The following is a 21951-nucleotide window of genomic DNA, read 5'->3' on the forward strand; positions in this document are numbered from 1 at the left end:
TAAATATAATTCTTGGACTGTAAAGTCATTATACCATTGTTTACAAATTTTGTTTAACAGTGTCTTCTGGTTGTAATGTATATCTATGTTTGAAATTTTTTGAAATAAATATTGTTTAAATTAACATCAGTCATTTAATGTTGCCCCATCTACATCCCCACCCTTCCCCGGCACCAAGGAAATATATGATGATTAAACTATCAAAATCCAGTGCAAAGGCACCCTGGGTTGGGTGGCACAAGGGATGGAGAAGGTGTATGATAATTCTGTCACAATAATTAGTTTTAACAGACAGACACATGTACAGACAGTCTGGAGTCATATTTCATTAGGGGAAGTTAGGGAGAAAGTCTGAAGTTTTGAAACACTTGCCACACATTAAACCATAGGTTATCAGAAATTACAGAATCCAGAGCAAGCCAGATTAGGATGTCACACTGAGAGTTTAAACAGTTAAAAGACCCCAATAAACAGATTCCTCATACATTTTACATATGAGCCGTGTCATGACAAAACCAACATAATGGGTTTGCGACCAGCATGGATCCAGACCAGCCTGCGCAGTCTGATCAGGATCCATGCTGTTCGCTATCAGTTTCTCTACTTGTAATAGAGTTGGTAAGCGAACAGCATGGATCCTGATCAGACTGCGCAGGCTGGTCTGGATCCATGCTGGTCGCAAACCCATTATGTTGGTTTTGTCGTGACGCGGCTCATATAAACAAAAAATAACTTTTGCTTTTCCAGCAATTCTGGTGAGTAAACATATTCAAGGTATGGGAAAAAATATCTTTTTGAACATGTTACATTACAGTTAATAAAACAGTGCTCTAACATATTTTGCTTTGCAATTAATAAAAGTTATTTAAATTAGAGAGATTTAATTAATTTCATTCATCAAAAATTATCAAATATTAATGGCAAATTTTGAACAAAAATGATAAAATAATCAAATATGAAAAAAAAATCAATATTAAGGGTATATAACTGTGCATTAAATTGCAACACTACTATAGACAATTTTATAGTTGTCCCCCTTTTATTACTCATTTCAACAAATAATCTGATATATTTCACCAAAGCTGACTAAGCCAATTTTTTTCAAATTACACTTTCACTGTCTCCATCCCTCTTAGATTTTAAAGTTCAATATATTTACTTACATTTGTCACTGTGAAATTTTCAAAAATATTCCATTACACATTGCCATACTGAGTTACGTTCCTAGACTATAATCTTAATAAATAATTCACCAAATTTTGAAAATTTTAAAATTATTATGCTACAATTATGATATAGATAGAGACACATGCATATTTCACTGTCACAATTTGTCTGTGATAGTTAAAGTTACCCCACACAAAATATTACCCAGAATGCAATGCCACAGCATCCTGTTGTCAATAGCCTCCAGGGCCACTGATGACATCATAAGCTCGTGAAAATGGCACCAGGGGATAATACAAGTTAACAAATCTTTTACACTTGTCAAGACAACATTTCAGCTTTAGAAATATTAAATCTTCCTTTTTTTGTTTTTAATTTTTTTTACAGGAAGTGAAGTTAATCCGAATATTTTATCACTCTTTTAATCTGGCATTAAATCACCCCTGCACTCCCCACCCACACTTTCTTCTTTTAAATTTTAATGTGTGAAAATTAGATAAAAAAGATTTGATGTGTAGAGAAATAGAAGAGTAATTTAAAACAGATTAAAAATATAAAAATAAGAAAAAAAATCTTGTGTAATTTGTCTTAATTCCAGCCACTAGTTTTGAAATTAAACTATTATTGCATTAATTTGTAATTGAAATTGTCCATTTTATAAAAATAACATACAAGTAATTCTGTGACAGACTGCTGTCATATATCGGTACCCACCCAGATCCTCATTACCTGAAATATTGTTATGATGGTACCAATACTGATGACCTTCATCAGAAACTATTTTACGGGTAGTTAAATTTTAATTTTCGTAGACTGTGTTGAGGGATGGGGGTGTTTGAATCCCTCAGACTGCCAGTATTTTAAAACAGCAGATGCATTTTTTAAACAGTGGGCATCTGTTACCTTAAAAAATATCATATCAGATGTGCTCAATTCTATTAAAAATAGGAGGACACTAAACCTTATTACTGTAAGGAAATAATTTTCTTAAAATGTAGAAGTATTTAAGTTTGACTTTTTTTTCCTGTCCCAGATTGGCTATAACGAAGTGACAACAGATTTCTCGTGGTATAATTGTTACAGAAGAATAGTGCAAGCATCACTTTCAGAAACTTCAGACCGTATTTAGACAATGACATTTTAATAAGGTCTATACTTTGCCTTTCCCCTGAGCGAAATAATCATTTAATAGTACAGTACAGTATATCATTGAACAGTCTTCCCATCATTATAAGTTACACTCTACAGTGCACTAGCTCATTTATTGAGGTGATCTAAATATCTGCCACTAAATCATTAAATGAAAATGAACTCTTAATAGAAAACACTAGAGTCATTAATGCAGAGGGGAACTGAAATCTATACATATTATTGTATACATGCGACTCATCTGGCACACCCCATGCCAGATGAAATTCTGGTAAAACTTACAGAAACGCCAGTCTGCTATGCAAGAAAACACTAGATCGCAATTAACACTAGATCACATCAGATCATTCAACCACTTTATTTTATAACTGACATGTAAACCACATTCACTAGATTACAGTAAACCACAAAGGTAGTATATAACACTACACTACACTGCACTGCACTACACCACATTACACTAAACTACACTGTATTACACAACACTATACCATATTACACTAAACTACACTGCATTACACTACACTACACTGCATTACCCTAAACTACATTGCATTACACTACACTGCATTACACTAAACTACACTGCATAATACACTACACCACATTACACTAAACTGCATTATACTACACCACATTACACTAAACAACACTGCCTTACACTACACCACATTACACTTAACTACCCTGCATTACACTAAACTACACCACATTACACTAAACAACACTGCATTACATTACACTATACAACATTACATTACACTACACTGCATTACATTACACCACATTACACTAAACTAGACTGCATTGCACTATACTACACCACATTACACAAAACTACACTGCATTACACTACACTACACAAACACTACACTAAATTACACTGCATTTTATAATATTACAGCAGATCATTTATTACTGCACTAAACTACATAACACTATAACATACTGCACTACACTGTATTACTTTACAGAAAACAATACTGCACTGTAAATTAAACGAATGCATAGAACAGCATACACTAAATTGCACTATATTATCATGAACACAATAAATCAATATTTATTAACACATGATACATTAGAAAGCAACAAGCTCAATTAAAGAACCAGAAAGTTCCAAAACCATAAAAAAATATCAATTAAATATAAATTAGCACTAATTGTATACTGTCATATTACCTTGAGAACAATAAATAACCAAACATTGGTTGACAGTTTTCAGGTATTGTAAAATTGACACGTTAAATACATTTCTATGTCATCATTATTGGTTTAGATGGAGTCTGCTGAATGAAAAATAGAAAACATGAGGACATCATAATAAAATATTTGTTTTTTGAACGATCTGTTACTTAAACCATAGCCCACTATTAAGTACAAAATTGTTTTTCTACATGTATTGAAATGGATGCAATTTTAAAAGAAATGGTTTATTTCTATGTAATTGTAATTTAAAAAAAAACTTTTGATTTATTTGCAAATATGAAAAACACACAAAATTGTGTAAAGTTTTTCGCACAAAATTGTTTAAAGTGACTACAGTATGTAATTTTTTGTTATGGACATTTCCCCCCTCCCCCACCTTCCCCCACCTTCCCCCAACAACCACCCCAATTTGCCTACCTCCTACCCCACCGCCTCACAAAGCCCAACTATTAAGCAAGAGGTATTTTGACACCTAAATCTGATATCAATCATATAAAATATTGAGAATTAAATAAAACTTCATGTCCTGGCCTTATAGTCTGTTGTTTCAAAATAATTCAATATTCAAAAAACCTGAGAAAGGCGGGCATTAGATAGACGTGCTGTCATTAAATAAAAACAAGGAAACTTACTAGACAATCTTGATTGAATAAATATACAATATGAATAATGGATTATTCCGTGATACTGTCACAAACGCCAGCTATGAATAATCTAATTCTCTATCCTCTGTCTCATGTGTGAAAAAAAAAAAACTACATGCAAAATAAATATTTGATGCTTACAGGGTGTGAACCATGTAAGTCTTAAAATTCAATTACAAATAATTATTATGATTTTCAATATGTCTTCCCTGTCAAACATCCCTGTCTATCATATCAAATATACCAAAATGTCAATGAAATTATGCTATATATCTATTTGCTTGCAATTTTCATGAGTGAAATTTTATAAAAAATATCCAAGATATATTTTGAAATATTGCTATACTCAATGTTACCAATTTTTACATTTCAAAGACAAGTTTAATGTATTCTTTCACAAAACATTAGTTCTCATATTTTGATAAATTTTCAATAGAGGAAATATAAAATTGTGCACTACAACTGCATTATATAACTCTATATAATTTTTATCAGTAACTTCAAAAACTGAGTTCATATTAAAGGGACCCAACTGAGGTCCAAAAAACCCAAAAACGTAAAATTTGAATTTCTTACATAGATCAGCTCTGACAGGCAGGCACTTTAAACAGAAAAACATGCATTAGATAATTAAGATATATACCGAGAAATAAATTGAAAATTGTATTTTTGTGCTACTCAAGCCCGAAGCATTGCATCGCTTTTCAATTTTGGGTCATATTTCACAATTTGAATACTTATTCTTGAAAACAGAGTACCAGAATGATCTGAAACTTTGCACAAAAGTTATTGGTCTAGACTTAATCACATGGAACATAAATCTCGGAAAATTATTTCCAGTCTTGTCATGTCAAAATAACTCAGTGGAGTCCCTTTAAAGTTTTTTTTAAGCATTACGGCTTTGCATAAGATATTTGCATTATAATGCCCTTCATGATTTCATACATGTTTCATACCATTTCATACATGTATATAACCCTTTGTGTAACATCATAAAATACAATTTTTCTCGTCCAGATGGCGCTTTTCAAAAGTCTACCATGATATATGCATTAATATTGGTACTTATATAACCAATAATTAAATACCAATAATTAATAACGCAGACACACGGGGACTGTAAATATAAAGATACTGGATAATTCACCGAAAAACAGAGACATCGTTAATGAAAAGACCTTGTTCGGATACGACTCATTTTCTCTTTTTCCTAATTCCATTTCCTGGCCGTTCTTCTGATCGCGTCTATCATCTACTTGCGGAGAAATTGAAGACTGACCTATCGTAACCTTGTATTAAATACGTGTCTCGGTAACCTTCTTCGTTCACAATTGATAGTGACACTTTATAATAGAGTAAGCCAGTCGACACTGATAATCAGATTTATCAGGGCCGCTGCTGATCAAATAAAAGAACGGAGTATCGGTAATTGAAACTGTCTTAGTAATATCATTACTATAACAACATTGTATTGGTTTATGATCATACTCAAATACTGATGTATTATATGTCTACATCTAATAGCACCAAACAACTTATACAAAATAAGATCAATTTGTTTTACCCATATATGGGAAACTGTCAACAAAATCTCTTCATCTTTTCATAACATATGTGATATAGTATGCCTATGTTTCATAGAATTTTCTTAAACTTTCTATATCAGTTTTATCACTTTTATTTTATATACAAATAAAGATTCTCCTACTACAGTATGTTATTCCCATTTTTCTACATATTTCTTAATTCATTGTCATGACAACATATAATCACCAATAAAAACAACTTCTCATGATAATAATATTAAAAATAATGATGATAATATTGATAATAATGATGATGATAATATTGACAATAATGATGATAATATTAATAATAATGATGATGATAATATTGATAATAATGATGATAATATTAACAATAATGATGATAATATTGATAATAATGATGATGATAATGATAATAATGATGATAATAATGATGATAATAATGATGATAATAATGATGATCATAATAAAAATATTTCTTTTGACGGTAATAATCAAAAGAGAAAGAAGAGGAGGAAGAATAACACTGGCATTGATGATAATATTGCTGATGACATAAAAACAATAAAATAACATTATCATGATGTGATACAATAATAATGAAATTACAAAAGAAAACATTCTAATTGGCAATTACACCAGTACACTACTTAATTACAATTACCTGAAATATATGTTTTAATATCCAATATTTTTTTTTTAATTATCACACAAATAAACCTTGATGTACTCCTTCTGGTCCAAAAACAAAAACTAAACCATTGACATAATTCTATTTATATATATATACAAATGTTTTCCTTTTCACAAGAGCCAATTACAACACTGTTATTAATTTTCCTCAACTTTAACGGTCCCAGTTTTTGCGTACTTGATATAATTATTTTATTGAGAATTAAATGTTATACCATGACAAAATACTTATGAGCAAAAAAAAAATTCATAAAAGTTGTCATGTTAAATAGATTAAAAGCTGCTCCTTCAAAAACTGATGTAAAATTTGCTAATGTTACTAATTGAAGCTATAAATATGATCTCTCGCCTCCTTATCGGCCCCTTCAACATCTTCAAGACAAACCCTCAAGCCCTCAAGTGCCCTCGAGAGCCAAGAGAAATAGAAAAAAACAGTTGCTTCCACTTACAGCAATATCCTGGAAACGATTTTGTTGACTTCAACATCAGTTCCCTCTTAAATTATCATAAAAAAAGTAAAAAGCCACATTAACACCGCAGCGGCTAAAATACAAGTTTGAAATAATTTGAAATGAGGCATGCTATTACATTCATGGTTTGCCAGGGCACGAAATATCATCAAATGTTTGTTTGGTTACAGCCAACATCAAAGAAACCTTTATTTGTCTGTTTTAAAACCCCCGCATGGGGCAGCCATGTTGTTTTAGAAGTCTTGGCAAACACAAGTGGGAATGATTTACGACATTGGTGCATTGTTCAATTAAATCTACTGTTATACTTCTGTCACCATTCCAGCAATTAAAGAGTTTCCATAATTAGTTAAAGTGGCTCTAAAATTACTTTATACTTCACTTCTGAAGTATCCAAGTTTCACAGGGTGGAGGCCCAATGAAAGAAATAAACCCAAAGATAAAGTTTTAAGATATATTCCTCAAGACACATCAGCATAAACAAAAAAATAAGAACAATTAGCGAGGAAAAAATGGTATATAAACACAATCTAATGGGCTGTAAAAAGAATGGTTTTTCAATTTAGATGATTTATATTAATGTATCTTTAATTGGATTAACTTATTACCATGGCAACCGTGAAGTGCTAAATGTAAATATTGTGGCAGTCTTAAGACAAACTGCACATTTCTTGGGTGTTTTTTTCTTGATGGTTTCATATTCAATTAAAATTCCACATATCTTTAATTTTTTTGTGGTATCTTGCTCATTAAGGATAAGTATGCAAATAACAGACTTATGTATGCAACATGAATAGAGCCCGGCCAGTTGAATATTGTCCATGGACAATTGAATATGGTCCATTGACAGTTGAATATTGTAAATGGATAGTTGAATAATGTCCATGGACAGTTGAATATTGTCCTCTGATAGTTGAAAATTGTCTGTGGACATTTGAAAATTGTTCTGAACAGTTAATTATGTCCGTGAACAACTGAATATTGTCCATGGAAAGTTGAATATTGTCCATGGATAGTTGAATATTATCCATGGACAGTTGAATATTGTCCATAACAGTTGAATATTGTCCTGGGATAGTTGAATATGGTCCATGGACAGTTGAATATTGCTCTGGGACAGTTGAATATTGTCCTGGGACAGTTGCATATTGTCCATAACAGTTGAATATTGTCATAGACAGTTGAATATGATCCTGGGACAGTTGAATATTGTCCATAACAGTTGAATATTGTCATGGACAGTTGAATATTGCTCTGGGACAGTTAAATATTGTCCATAACAGTTGAATATTGTCATAGACAGTTGAATATGATCCTGGGACAGTTGTATATTGTCCTGGGCCAGTTGAATAATGTCCATGAATATTTGAATATTTTTCGTGGACAGTTTAATATTGTCCGTGGACAGTTGAATATTGTCCATAGACAGTTGAATATTGTCTGTGGACAGTTGAATATTGTCTGTGGAAAGTTGTATATTGTCCATGGACAGTTAAATATTGTCCATGGACAGTTGGATATTGTTCTGGCACAGTTGAATATTGTCCTGGGACAGTTTCAAATTCAAAGCAGTATGCAAGGTGTTGCTTCTCCACTGCAACATAAGTGTTAAAAGATTTAGTACGATTATTATGGCACAAAAGAAATTTATTGAACACAACTTAGCAAAAATTAGTACAAACAGCTGCTGATATAATGTAATTTAACAATATCTTGGCCTTTATTTACCAAATTATATTTTGTTTCCATGACGAAGATGAGTTTTGAACTATTCCTAATCTATTTTATTTCATTTTCAATCAACAAATCAACTTTACATTGGTTCATTTCTGATGTTCCAAGTTACATTTGGCAGAGAAAACATTGTAAGAATTGTTATAGCCATCAAAAAGTGCATAAACCTTCCAATATAACACAAAACTTCTATGTTTGATGCCAAAGAAGATATTATTTACAAGACAAAAGAAACTCTTAAATAAGATCCAAAATAACAGAAAATGCAGAAAATTAGACTGGTTCAGAATACTTCATTATGTTCAATGAAGCGTTACCGTGCCTGGTATTAGAATCAACATGGAACCAGACGGTAAAAATGCAAAACAGAAACTCTGTCAGATTTTGCAGTAAAAGATACCGCTAGAAAGTTTATTTTGTTTATTTATGTAAACAACAAAAATATTTCAGGAAAACAACCAGGTTTTTTTTTGTAAATTATTTAAACATTGAATTTGTGAAAGAAGCAATGCAGAAAGCAATGAAGAAATACAATTTACCATTGACAACTAATAATTGTACCTTTAAAGTTACATTAAATAAATTTCATAAAAAAAGAAATAGCGACATTTCATTAATAAATTGGGTTTCATATCGACTCCAGATCTTATTTTGGTGTCCAGGCAACCAAAATGAGTTTAATGAGCATACAAATGTGCAACCTCATTGTGGCGAATTCGGAAGTACAATTTCTGTTTGCATGAGAAACTCCGCCTTCAGATCATCCGTACATCAATATTAAATCAACAAACATGACTATAAGTAGCAGTCCTCATTTAACGGTATATTTCCGCATTGTAACGGATATTTTCATACAAATTTAATCTTTTTTATGAGATGATTATTTTTTCTGAACCACAGGCCTAGTGCACCATGAAGCTTAAACGGTAAAAGTGTGTTTGCACAAGAAAATCTTATATTTGCTGTGTTCCGGATAGCAACTATAACTCTGTGACGTAGCGCATACACGAGCTGATTATAGTCTTCATTTGCATGTTAAAATTCGTATACGAACTTTAGTGTTACCGTGGGGTTTTCCATTTAAAATCCTAATTTATGAACAATATTTGATGAGATTTACAACGATACTGTTAAAAAGGTTAATTAGACTGTAGAATGCTTGGTTTTTAGGCCGACGGCAAAAATATTTTAACATATTTATTTAATGTAACTTTAAAAGAACAATCTTGCTCATAATTAAAGTTTAATATTTGTTGTTTTTAATAAATGTCTGTATAAAACAAATGAAGTCACATTAAAATGTGTCTTTGCAATAATTTTATTTTGAAAATAGCCATTATACTGTTGGTATGCCAATATTTATTATAGATGAATGAAAAAAAGTTTAGCAATATCTAGACATTGCCTTTCAGTTTTATTTTTCTGATAGATTACATTATGTAAAATTATTTTGCCAATGGTCTTCCATATAATGATTGATATTGAATGTGAACAGGAAATGAGAAGCAACTTCACTGAATATTATCAAATATTATATACAAAAGGTTACTTCATCCTGTAAGGCATGGAATAAATAAAATGTTTCATACTCTTTCATATCTTTTTCAATTCCAATACAACAACAACCATGTTAAAAATCAAAGTACATCAATCATTTTCAAAAATATGTATTGACAAATCAATATGTTCAATAACGTATAATCAAGTAAAAACGTTGCCAAACAGAGGCCCACATGGAAGATTGGGAAACCAAATGTGTGGCCAGCCTTTAGTACTTACTGGGTAACTAATAAGTAATTCAGTAATCCAGTTATTTATAACCAAGTCAAATTTAAGTTTTTCAAAGAATGTTCCAGAGGCAGTTTTAGGTGTGCACTCATATATGTAACATGGGCCATTATGACATATACCAATGTTAACAATTAATTAAGCAACTGGGTAGAAGCATGTTCAAGTTAAGCTAGCTGATTACCTATATCAGGCAATTTAACTCAAAGTGCCTGGTAGCAAGGATTCAAATCCTGAAAACAATCAACAGAAATTCAGATTTTATACCATACCTTATTCCTTAGAGTCAATTTAAACACAGTGGTAATTTAATCATCCCCTTTGTCTATGAACCACCAATTAATAACTCCCTCAAAACAATCAAACAATTAACAATGGTAATTAAGGCACAGTAAAACCACTGAGTTATTAATTTAAACAAATAAAACATTTGATATACCAAGAGTGCATTCAGTTTTACACACGGCAATTACTTCAGTATTAAAGTATAACACTTTGTCATGCTATATTTTCCTGGAGTTTTCTCATGGAAACAAAAAACTGTAACAATTTTGTAAATATCTTGGTTGGCTACACTTGATTTATTACTGTCAAAAGAATATTTTGTATGGTTTTTTCATTTTAAGCATCATTTAGTGAACTAAAGTTATCCCTTACCCAGAAATCATCAGTTCCTGATAACACTTGCAGCATCAAGGTCCCTAAGGACCTCTTTAATATATTAACCACAAATTGTATTGCACATTGAAATGTCTGGCACAGATAGGAAAAGTTCTTTTAACTTTGTTATTACTATATTCTCTAAAATAGTGGAGAGATTTTTATATACACTCAAAGTTAAACAGCACTGTAGAGGTTTCAAATAGGCTAAAATAGCACCATCTATTGTCTTTTTAAATAGAAACATAATTTTACAGTCTAAATAAACTAGAAATGTGTCCATAGGACACGGATGCCCCCACACGCCACTGTTCTGTCAATCTTATGACTCTAGGTCAAATATTTTTTGGACAAAAAATCAACAAAGGGCCATAATTCTGTTAAATTTGGTCGCAGCAAAAATTCTTTCCTTTACTAACATCTACACATTAAGGTTGTAAATCCCTGGAAGTTTAAGCAAAATCTGCCATCCGGTTTAAGAGGAGTTACGTTCACAAAATTTCTACAAAGTATATAATGAAAAAATCAACAAAGGGCCATAATTCTGTTAAATTTGGTTGCAGCAAAAATTCCTTCCTTTACTGCCATCTACACATTAAGGTTGTTCATCCCTGGAAGTTTAAGCAAAATCTGCCATCCGGTTTAAGAAGAGTTGCATTCACAAAATTTCTACATAGTATATAGTGAAAAAATCATCAAAGGGCCATAATTCTGTAAAATTTGGTCGCAGCGAAAATTCCTTCCTTTACTAACATCTACACCTTAAGGTTGTTCATCCCTGTAAGTTTAAGCAAAATCTGCCATCCGGTTTAAGAGGAGTTGCGTTCACAAAATTTCTACATAGTATATAATGAAAAAATCAACAAAGGGCCATAATTCTGTTAAATTTGGTGGCAGCCAAAATTCCTTCCTTTACTGCCATCTACACATTAAGGTTGTTCATCCCTGTAAGTTTAAGCAAAATCTGCCAACCGGTTTAAGAGGAGTTGCGTTCACAAAATTTCTACATAGTATCTAGTGAAAAAATCAACAAAGGGCCATAATTCTGTTAAATTTGGTCGCAGCGAAAATTCCTTCCTTTACTACCATCTACACATTTAGGTTGTTCATCCCTCTAAGTTTAAGCAAAATCTGCTATCCGGTTTAAGAGGAGTTGCGTTCACAAGATTTCGGGACGTACGGACAGACTGACTGACTGACGGACGGACGGACAAGTGCAACGCTATATGCTCCCACATTGTGGGGGCATAAAAACTCTGACTAAAGAGTCTAAGTAAGTAAGAAAGTAAGTAAGTAAGTAAGTAAGTAAAGTCTTTATTTACTGAGGCTACACATTTTGGTTACCCAATCTTCCATGTGGGAGTCTATGAACATTTAATCACAATCTTCCATTGGTTAGGGTCATCTGAAATTTTTTTACAATTTTTCTACATTTTTTTTTTCATTACTCATGTCTTTGATACAACTATGATCAGACCTTTTTATTGTTGTCTGATAAATTCAGATGAATCCCTTCAAAAAGGGCAAATCAATTACATGTACACAAATTAAGAATGATAAAGGTCAATAGATCTCTTTTTGCTTCTTTAGTAATGTAAAAAGTTTTTACCTAAACATGTGTCAGGTTAAACTAAATGTCATCATAAGCAAAAAACTATATTCTTTAAAAAAACAAAGGAAGAAAGTAGGTAAATATTTACCTGAGTTAATTCCAGCACTTTATTCCAAATGTATTTCAAAGCCAATTAGTCTTAGAAAAGAAACAACTGTAACAAATTTAGCTTCAGCTTACATCAAAGAAAAAAAAAAGCAGAGGAAATACAAAAAAAAAGTAGTTCTAGATTGTAGTAAAAGACAAGACGGCTGGTTCCCCTATCAAAACTTGAGATAATCTGGCAAAATTAGGAAGACATCTCACCTTTAGAATGGGTACATCTTTCTTCATATTGAACAAAAAAATAGAAGGGCTTATAATAATAGTAAAAAGGTAATATATCCAGTAAGTGAAGTAAAGTGACTTATATAATGAGCTAAATGAGAGGTCCTAGGTTTGAGCTTTGTAGACCTGTGGAAGCCATTAAGCAGATAGATGAAATATTTTTGTAGATTGTGTTGACACACTGTGAAGGTCATATACATGTAGTGACTTTTCAGGTCTGGTTTAAATATATTTACTAAAGCTTGATTGCAAAACAAGTTCTTGCAACATATATTAATTACTTTCGAGTCTGCTTCCTGGAACCAAGCAGTACTGGTGGCATATGAAGAAACACAGTTGTGACCCAAGTAGGGTTGACTGGTGGTGGAAGACCTTAAGTGACCTTTAGTGAAATATTTCATATACAAGATTAAACTGAATAAGCCTTCCATAAATTAGCTGGATAGCTTTCTAAAAAGAAAGGTTTCAAAGTGCCTGACAGAATTCGGGCCCAAAGAGATGAGGGACAAGTAATTTGAAGTCAGTGACTGTCACCACTTAGTGACACAGCCATGGATGCCCTCTGTTTGTGTTATAAGGTTCTGATAGTCTGTTTTTGTAATGATAACTAGTGATTTTGTTACAAATGCCAAAGAAAGAGAGATAGAGAAGTGAAAAATAATACTATATATTACATTCTTGACAGTTTAAGTCTGGCTTTCTTTGGCAAATTTGCTTACATTTCTCTGGAATTATATCATAAAGATAGTGTGTTGATTCATTTAGAATTGAGCTGGTACTTGTTGATATAGAAACGGATGATGTTAATTTGTCTTATTCAATGTGGATATTTTGTTAACAATCTTAGCAATTCATGAATATTGAGTATGAATTTGGTTTATACAGAATTTATTTTAGTTTGATTGTGTAGGAAGCTATAATAAGCTTATAGACACACACACTTTCGAATCCGTTCCTGGAACCAACCAGTACTGAGCAATATGTGTAAAGTTTCTTGCTCAAGGAAACAATGCCTTGCCCCTGACCAGGGTTTGAACCCATGAGGCTAGCAATCATTAGATTACTAGTTACATGCGTTGAACACCCGGCCAATGCTAACACTTTGATGAGGGAGCAATGACTTTTTTGTTGTTTTGGTCTCTATATCATTTATAATGCTAAAAATAATCCAACAATTTTTTTTATGCCCCAAACTTAGAAACTCACCATACAGTTATTTTTGTATATAACATTATAATTAACCATAAACAATTAGTATATTTAGTACATTCAGAATAGATTTTATTTTATGATCTACATAATTATGTTATAATGTTATAAAATAATCCGCATTTTGTTGTGGTATTTTGTACAGAAAATATTAGTCATTATAAAAAATTTCCTTGATCTTAGAGACAACATTATGTTGATTTTAGTATTCTATACATACATTACCTACAAGAAAATATTATGTTAATGCTTACTTAAACATAAGATGAAATTGCAAAAAAATCGCTTAATTACATTTTTATTGCATTTCCAGCAAGACTATGATAACATACCATTATCTCCGGATATCAATTAACTAACCGATCTTTGGGAAATAAAACAGACACGTAACTTGGTTTTTTATATGAATTAAGTTACGATACGTTAAAATGTGTGAAACGCTATATTTTTTGCAGGCCAAGGCTGAACTTATTCCAACATTCTCCATGTATTAAATTAAATTAATATAAATTGTAACATCTACTAATAGAATCATGAAATAAATAACGCAGACACATAACTTGTTCCTTATGAGAATTAAGTTACGATGCCTTAAATTGTGTGAAACATTATTTTTTGCAAGCCAATGCTAAATTAATATTCAAACATTTTACATGTATTATAATATGTAATACTAATTAATCTGTAATGTAATAATTATATCAAGAATAAATAACGATCAAGATAAATAACACAGACAAGTAATTTGTTCTTTAAGTGAATTAAGTTACGATACATTAAAATGTGTTAAACGTTATTTTTTGCAGGCCAAGGCTAAACTTATACATAATATATGTTAATACTAATCTGTAATTTAATAATGGAATCATGATTTACATAACGCAGACACGTAATTCGTTCTTTTTTGTGAATTCACTTACACCACAGCTGTGTCAAACTGTAGATTTTCGCAAGTAAATGGCTCTAGTTATTATACTTTCTTATTTTCTAGTATATACTGTAACATCTCAGCTATAATAAAATCACAACATGAAGAATAAATTTATTTTTACTTTATAAATGTTTCCAGATTGTCATTATTACACCAATTATCATAAAATGTCGGTGCTTTTTTTACAAAATGACGTAACACATATTATTACAGTGGCACCAAATTATCAATTCTAGTGTAAAATGTAACAATTAAATTTCTTTTCGCCTCTTAAAGTGATAGCCTTTTTACTGTTATTTACAACAAAAGAAGCGCGTAACAATTAACAAATAATTGAGTCACTAATTACCTCCGATACTTGAAAACTCTCGGCAGATAATACAAATAATTCCTCATATCTCCGAGAATCCATTATCCAAGTTTTGTTTTCTCGCACATATTTTTTGTTTTATTTTCTCGCACATATTTTCGTCATTTCACCAACCCTCGCTTTCTACGAGTAATGTTCACTTCAAACGAAGCTCGTACAATAACCACTAAGTTACATTAACAACAAAATAAAAACTAAATTGTTATCATCGAGTCTGTACCTACACGAAGTCATTAAAGCCGTAAAGATCTGCTCACAATGTTGCCGATGTTTTCCCTCCATGTTTACAGAGTACAAACATAATAATTAACAAGATCATTAGCACTTCATTCAGGACATTTTTTCTCTTCTTCCACTTTTTTTTTTTGATAACCTTGGATACATATATAAATGTTTTTTTGTTATTTTTTTTTTTATAAAAAAAAAAACCCTCACCTTTCACACAACATCATTTTAAAATATACAATAATTTGACAGAAAATACAAAATTTAATGTTGAAACAGCTTGAAGTTTTTTCCAAAATTGCTGTTAATTTGTCCATTTTTTGTATCTAATTTCAATAATATTCTATAACTTCAATAAATGCTGCTGTTAATTTTATCATTGACTGTTCTAATATTTCAATACTCAGCTCCCATTTATTTCACTCTTGTTTTTAAAACACACAGAGGTTTCATTAAATTTTAAAAATTATCTGGGTCATCCAGTAAATAAGTAAATTAGAGATTTTAACCAGCTACGGGGTCTGGTTGCTGCAGTGCTCCAAATTATTTTTATATTACTTCCACTTCCTATAAACATGACTGTCTTGATCCATTTTTTTCAATATTGTTTCTATTTACAATTATTTCAATATCGCTGCTATTTACCATTATTTCAATATTCTGTCAATCTATTTGACTATTGCTACTATTTGCTACATACTTCAATATTGTTTCTAGTTATTTCAATATTCCACTCTAAGGGTTTCATCAACATTTCAAAATTGTTTCTATATATTTCAATATTATTACTATTTATTATTATTTCTATATTGTTTCTATATTTCAATATTGTTTCTATTTATTTCAATATCATTACTATTTACCATTATTTCATTATGTTTATTTCTACTTCAAAAGATATTCTACTATTTATCAATATTTCAACATTGTTTCTAATTAATTCAATATCACAACTATTTACCATTATTTCAATATTGTTTAAACTTTCAAATATTGTTTAAACTTTCTATTTATTTCAATATTCTACTCTTTACCATTTTTTCAAAATTGTTTCTATTTATTTCAATATTGCTGCTGATCCACCAGTATTTCGATATTGCTACTGATTTCTATTTACTTCAATATTGCAAGTGTGATTTGCCATTATTTCCATATTGTTTCTATTTATTCCAATATTGTTTCTTTTTATTATAATATTTCTACTATTTACCATTAATTTATTTCAATATTGTTTCTATTTAATTCAATATCATTACTATGTACCATTATTTCAATATTATTTCTATTTTTTCAATATTGCTGCTATCCACCAGTACTTCAATAGTGTTCCTATTTCTATTTACTTCAATTTTGCTACTTAGATTAAAACTTTCCTAAAACTGTCATTTAACTGTATCAATATCAAAACTGGCCAAATCCACTGGACATAATCAGAAAAATATGTTAAAAGGAGGTATATATAAAGCTGTAGGACACAGATTCTTTTGTTTTACATTGACAATACTATTTATCAAATATTTCTGTCACTGAGGTGGGAACATCAAGGACAAATAATGATACAGAGGACAAAGAATTACTCAATTATATCAAAGAGCTGTCAAGTATCCAGGGACCAAAAAAAGCTCTAAATCTCACCCCTGTGAATCAATACCTCCCATGTACATTGTCCAAAATGTTAATTTCAATATAAATAATTGATGATTTACTAAGCCAACGGAGGGGAATTTGTGCGAAAGAGATACTGTCCTAAGATGATAATTTGGTCTTAACGGTACATGGGAAAGTCGAAAAACGGGGTTATCTGGATTATTATCCGATATCGTAAAATATACTATATAGCATTATTCTCACAGAATCGTTTGTGTATTAACGTTATGGCTCTGTCGGTAGGTCGGAGTAATTGTAATTATTAGTGCTTTGTACTCATAGGTTCGAACCCCATTAAGTGTCATTTTATAACCACAGTATTTTCTCCAACTCTGTTTTTTATCATTATTCTTTATTTATTTTTCGTTTTCCTTTTTGTTTTCTTCTTATAATATATATTTTATAGTATATATTTATTTTTTTTTATTTCCATTCTATTTTCTTTTTGTATTTTTGATCGCAGTGTAATAAAATATTCGATATCATATTCATGTATGTATATGAAAAAAAAAACCGGTCAAACTTGTTTTCTGAAGATTTGGCTGTTCTGAGGTAAAAATAAATGTGTGTTACCAGTAGTCGAACTTCTGCCTGTACGGGTAAAACACATTACTGACACGGTTGCTCTACCGTAACTGCGCTAACAAGTCATATGGTACTATGTAATTTTATTTTCATTTTTATAGGTTATGGCATTGATCTGCCTAACCTATTTTTCGCATTGTTATTGGTTTTTGTTATGTAAACAAAGGCTCCAGTTATCATCCTAGGACAGTACCTACAAAAGGAGCCTTGTTGTGTCTAGGATTATTTTGTATTGTTTTTCTGATATATTGTGTAATTTTAATTACATGCTTTCAAATTTATTCATATAAAATTCTAATTTTTCCTTAAAGAAATTCTTTCTTTTTTCATATCAAATTTGTAGGTTTGTAAAATAAATCATTATAAAATTATGTTTTATTAATTAAAATTATTTTCTTACCTTTTTGATTTTACATAACCTTTTCCTAATTGTGAAATGATAAATCAAATTATCTGTAAAAAAAATTTCCAGGAAAATTTCAGCATCCACAACTATTACTCATGACAGTTTGGTTTCTAAATTCCAAAATAATTCTGGTCTAATTTTATACATGCCTTAACACTGGCTTTATTCCATACATTTGATACAATGACACAACTGGGCACATTAATTCCATAGCTGCAGTTATTTCATGTCAAACTGGTCAATATTATAATCAAATGACCACATGAATTCTGATAACAATTACATGAAATGCTGACAATTTTAAGTGGCCATCATTAAAATGTCACAAATTTCAGCGAGACTGAGGTAATAAAATAAGTCGCATCATTGTTTGTACAGCTAACAGTTACAACATGCTACTGTGGATATTGTTACAGCCATGCTGCTGTTAGTATCAGACCCTGTTTACATGGCAACACTCTGGTCAACACTCTAGCAATGACCAATAATAATTGTCCATAAATTATCTCAGCCTCATTTAAACAGCGACTGCTTTAGATAGATCAACACTGAAAGATCACCTTTAAAACTGATCCAGCTGAAATTGTAAAATTTTCATTTTTCCAGCTTTGAAACTGGAACAGATTTGAGCAAGTTTAAGAGAATTTGAATATCAAAATTTAGTATAATTTAGTAAATGCTTCTCCCTAACTCCACGGAAATACACGCTTACCTAGCTCTAAATATTGGTTGGGTAAGGACCAACATAATTACTGCTAGTAATCAAAGAGGCTGCAAGAAATTGTCCAGTCACACTCATACATTTGAGAGAGAATATTGAATTGAGTGTAGGTTAAATAATTTGAATTAATTGAACAAGTTGAATAAAATTATGATTAATAATGCAAGCCTCTGGCAAGCATAATATGATTTTTATGAAAAAGTTCAATAAATTTAAATTATGAAGCTAACCTTATATTATACTTTAACACAATTTGAGTCCACAATCATTCCAAATTTTTAAATCCATGATTTAGCAGAAGCAAATTTAACAAATTAATTTAACAATGTTAACTCCATAAATTTCTATATGTATATATCTTTATCAATTAATAATCAATTAAAATTTATTGAACTAAACAAACAAATGACAAAATCACAAACACAGCACAAAGTTTTAAAAAATCCTAATTTATGACATATGCAATTAAGCCAATCGGTAACATCACTAATATTTTCCTCTGAAAATTGTTTATATTCTCTTCCAATAATTCTCTCAAACACAAAAATACAGAGTTACAATTCTAGCAGACTCAGTATCATAGTAAATTCAAAACAAAACACAATTCACACAATCTAATTACAGTTTCATTCACAAACCTTTCCAGATAACAGTTAATTGTGGTTCTCCTTTTCAAAATATCCCTCCTAATACAATAATAGAAATGTTTGTAGTGTAAACTGGGTCTGTTAAAAATGCCAGATATATCTTTTCCTGTTCCGAATTTAACACTAGATTCTGTAAATACTAGAACCTGCTGGTTGTGCAAATATTCCTAATTCCTTTCACATCATTGGTGATAATTAGGGAAGATTTACTGTTATTACAAATATATCCTCCAAGTCTGGGACCAATTGACTCTCGTTAAGGGAAAAACAATCTAGTTGTTTGACAGAATAAGAAAGGAGAAAATCACAGATGTTGTTCTCCCTAACTTTTTGTAATATGGACTTGTCCTGCTATAAAATTGAAACTGTCCATTGTTAATTCAAGGGAATTCATTGTCAAAATACAACTCCATGAGCCGTTAAAAATTAAGCCTCTGACTGGACTACATCAAACCCTCAATTGGGCTACACGGATACGGATACGTAATGCAAGCTGGCCTGGAAATACTGATGGTAAATACAACTTATTATTTTCTAACATTCAAAGAGTTGAAGTCCCCTTAAAAACTAAAAATGTTGTTATAAGGCACCAATGTCCCCACATTCCATGAGAAACAGACAGTGTTACAGCCAGACAGACATAAACACGGGCAAATCTATATACCTCCCCACCTTTGAATAGTAGAGGCATAAAAAGCTAATTTCTTATAATATAATTTTGATATTCTAATTTCTGATTCTCTTTTCAATATTATATGTTTTATAAATTATTCTTAATTTGATATTAAACTTTAATTTTGTAATTTCAATGCTTAGTCAGAGTCTGATCATATAATTTTCTAATACTGTAATTTCTAATTACATTTTTTCAGTCTAATTTCAATAATAAATTCTTCAGTCAGTAATACATACAGTGTCAATTTCTACACGTGTGTAAAATACTGAGAAAGCTATTCCCTAAATAAATATTTGCTGATCCCATCCCTCTGCTCTGATTGGTTATAATTACAGAAGGATTACCATGGATATATCTCAGTCTGGGGCCAATTATCTCTCGTTAGACAAGTGTGCCAGTCTCACTGTTACATATAGATATCTATCTTAAAACATTACAATACTTATACTTATTATATGAAAGACAAAACATGTAAATTAATTGACCTATTATTAAATTTCAAGAAACTGTCTATATTTTATGACCTTAGGCCAGGTATTTCATTATCAAGGGAGATAAGTGTAAAATTTAGGACCTTGGAACATCAAGGGGGATCACTGAAGTACATATTTATGAGGAAGTAACTATAGACCAAATAGAGACTTTGGCATGAGAACATCAGGGAAGATAACTTAAGTCAAAATTTAGGATTATGGCAAGGGAACATTGTTGGAGGTAATTCAACTATTGTGAAGAAACAGCAAGGAAGATAAATTTAGTCTTAATTTGGGATTTACTATAGAGAAGGAACTTCAGGGGCAATAAATTAAGGCCAAATTTGGAACTTTAGTTGGGGGTTACTTATTAGGAACATAAGGGAAGACAACTCCAACTCAAAATTATGACTAAAGGTTAAATATAGCAAAGATTATATAATACAGCCATTAGTAATAGCACATTATGTTTACTCACCTTTTAGAGTGCTAGCAGTCATAATGACTTGTTAATGATACAGCCAGGTCTAATAACTTGTAAACTGCTCCATTTTAAGCTCTTTGATACTGAACTCACTCAAACTCAAAATGGACTGATCCAAATTCAAGGCAGGACAAGTCCATTATATAAATTTGAGGGAAATTTTGAAGAAAGAATAAAAACTACAATAAGTTATTATACATCCAATACTAAAATCATCATTGAACCTAAACAATTGCCATTTTAAACTGTAAGTAGCCATTTTAGATAAATATAGTGAAAGTTTCAATTCTAAAACATTAATAAAGTAGTCATTTAGATCAAAACTAGCCATTTTAAACAAAAGAGGCCTTTTTTGCAATAAGTAAATATTTTAAACCACAAGTAGCCATTTTACAAAAGTAGTGTTAAAGTTGCCATTTCAAAAAAATAGGTAGCCATTTTAAACTATATGTTGCCATTTTACATCATAATTTGCCATTTCAAAAACATAAGTGGCCACTTTAAATCATAATTTGCCCTTTTACAAAATAATTTGCCATTTTAAACACATAAGTAGCCATTTTACATCAGAAGTAGC

At 30.8% G+C, this 21951-nt stretch overlaps 1 protein-coding gene across 4 annotated transcripts in view; it reads right to left on the reverse strand.

Annotated features, from left to right (window-relative positions):
- LOC132749646 (protocadherin gamma-A11-like) overlaps positions 1-21951 on the reverse strand; it is a 122291-nt gene that overhangs the window by 32386 nt on the left and 67954 nt on the right. Inside the window, exon 1 of one of the 4 annotated variants that reach the window (XM_060739493.1) lies at positions 15490-15765. The exons of 2 other annotated variants lie outside the window; for them this stretch is intronic. The gene's annotated coding sequence lies outside the window, so the exon portion shown is untranslated. Of the gene's footprint in view, positions 1-6380; positions 6456-15489; positions 15766-21951 lie in introns of those variants that run through there. One more of the 4 variants, XM_060739495.1, reaches the window with a different exon arrangement.

This window comes from Ruditapes philippinarum, unplaced genomic scaffold (assembly GCF_026571515.1).
Source record: "Ruditapes philippinarum isolate M1 unplaced genomic scaffold, ASM2657151v2 ctg2115_1_1_1_1, whole genome shotgun sequence".
In the NCBI taxonomy this organism is placed as follows: domain Eukaryota; kingdom Metazoa; phylum Mollusca; class Bivalvia; order Venerida; family Veneridae; genus Ruditapes; species Ruditapes philippinarum.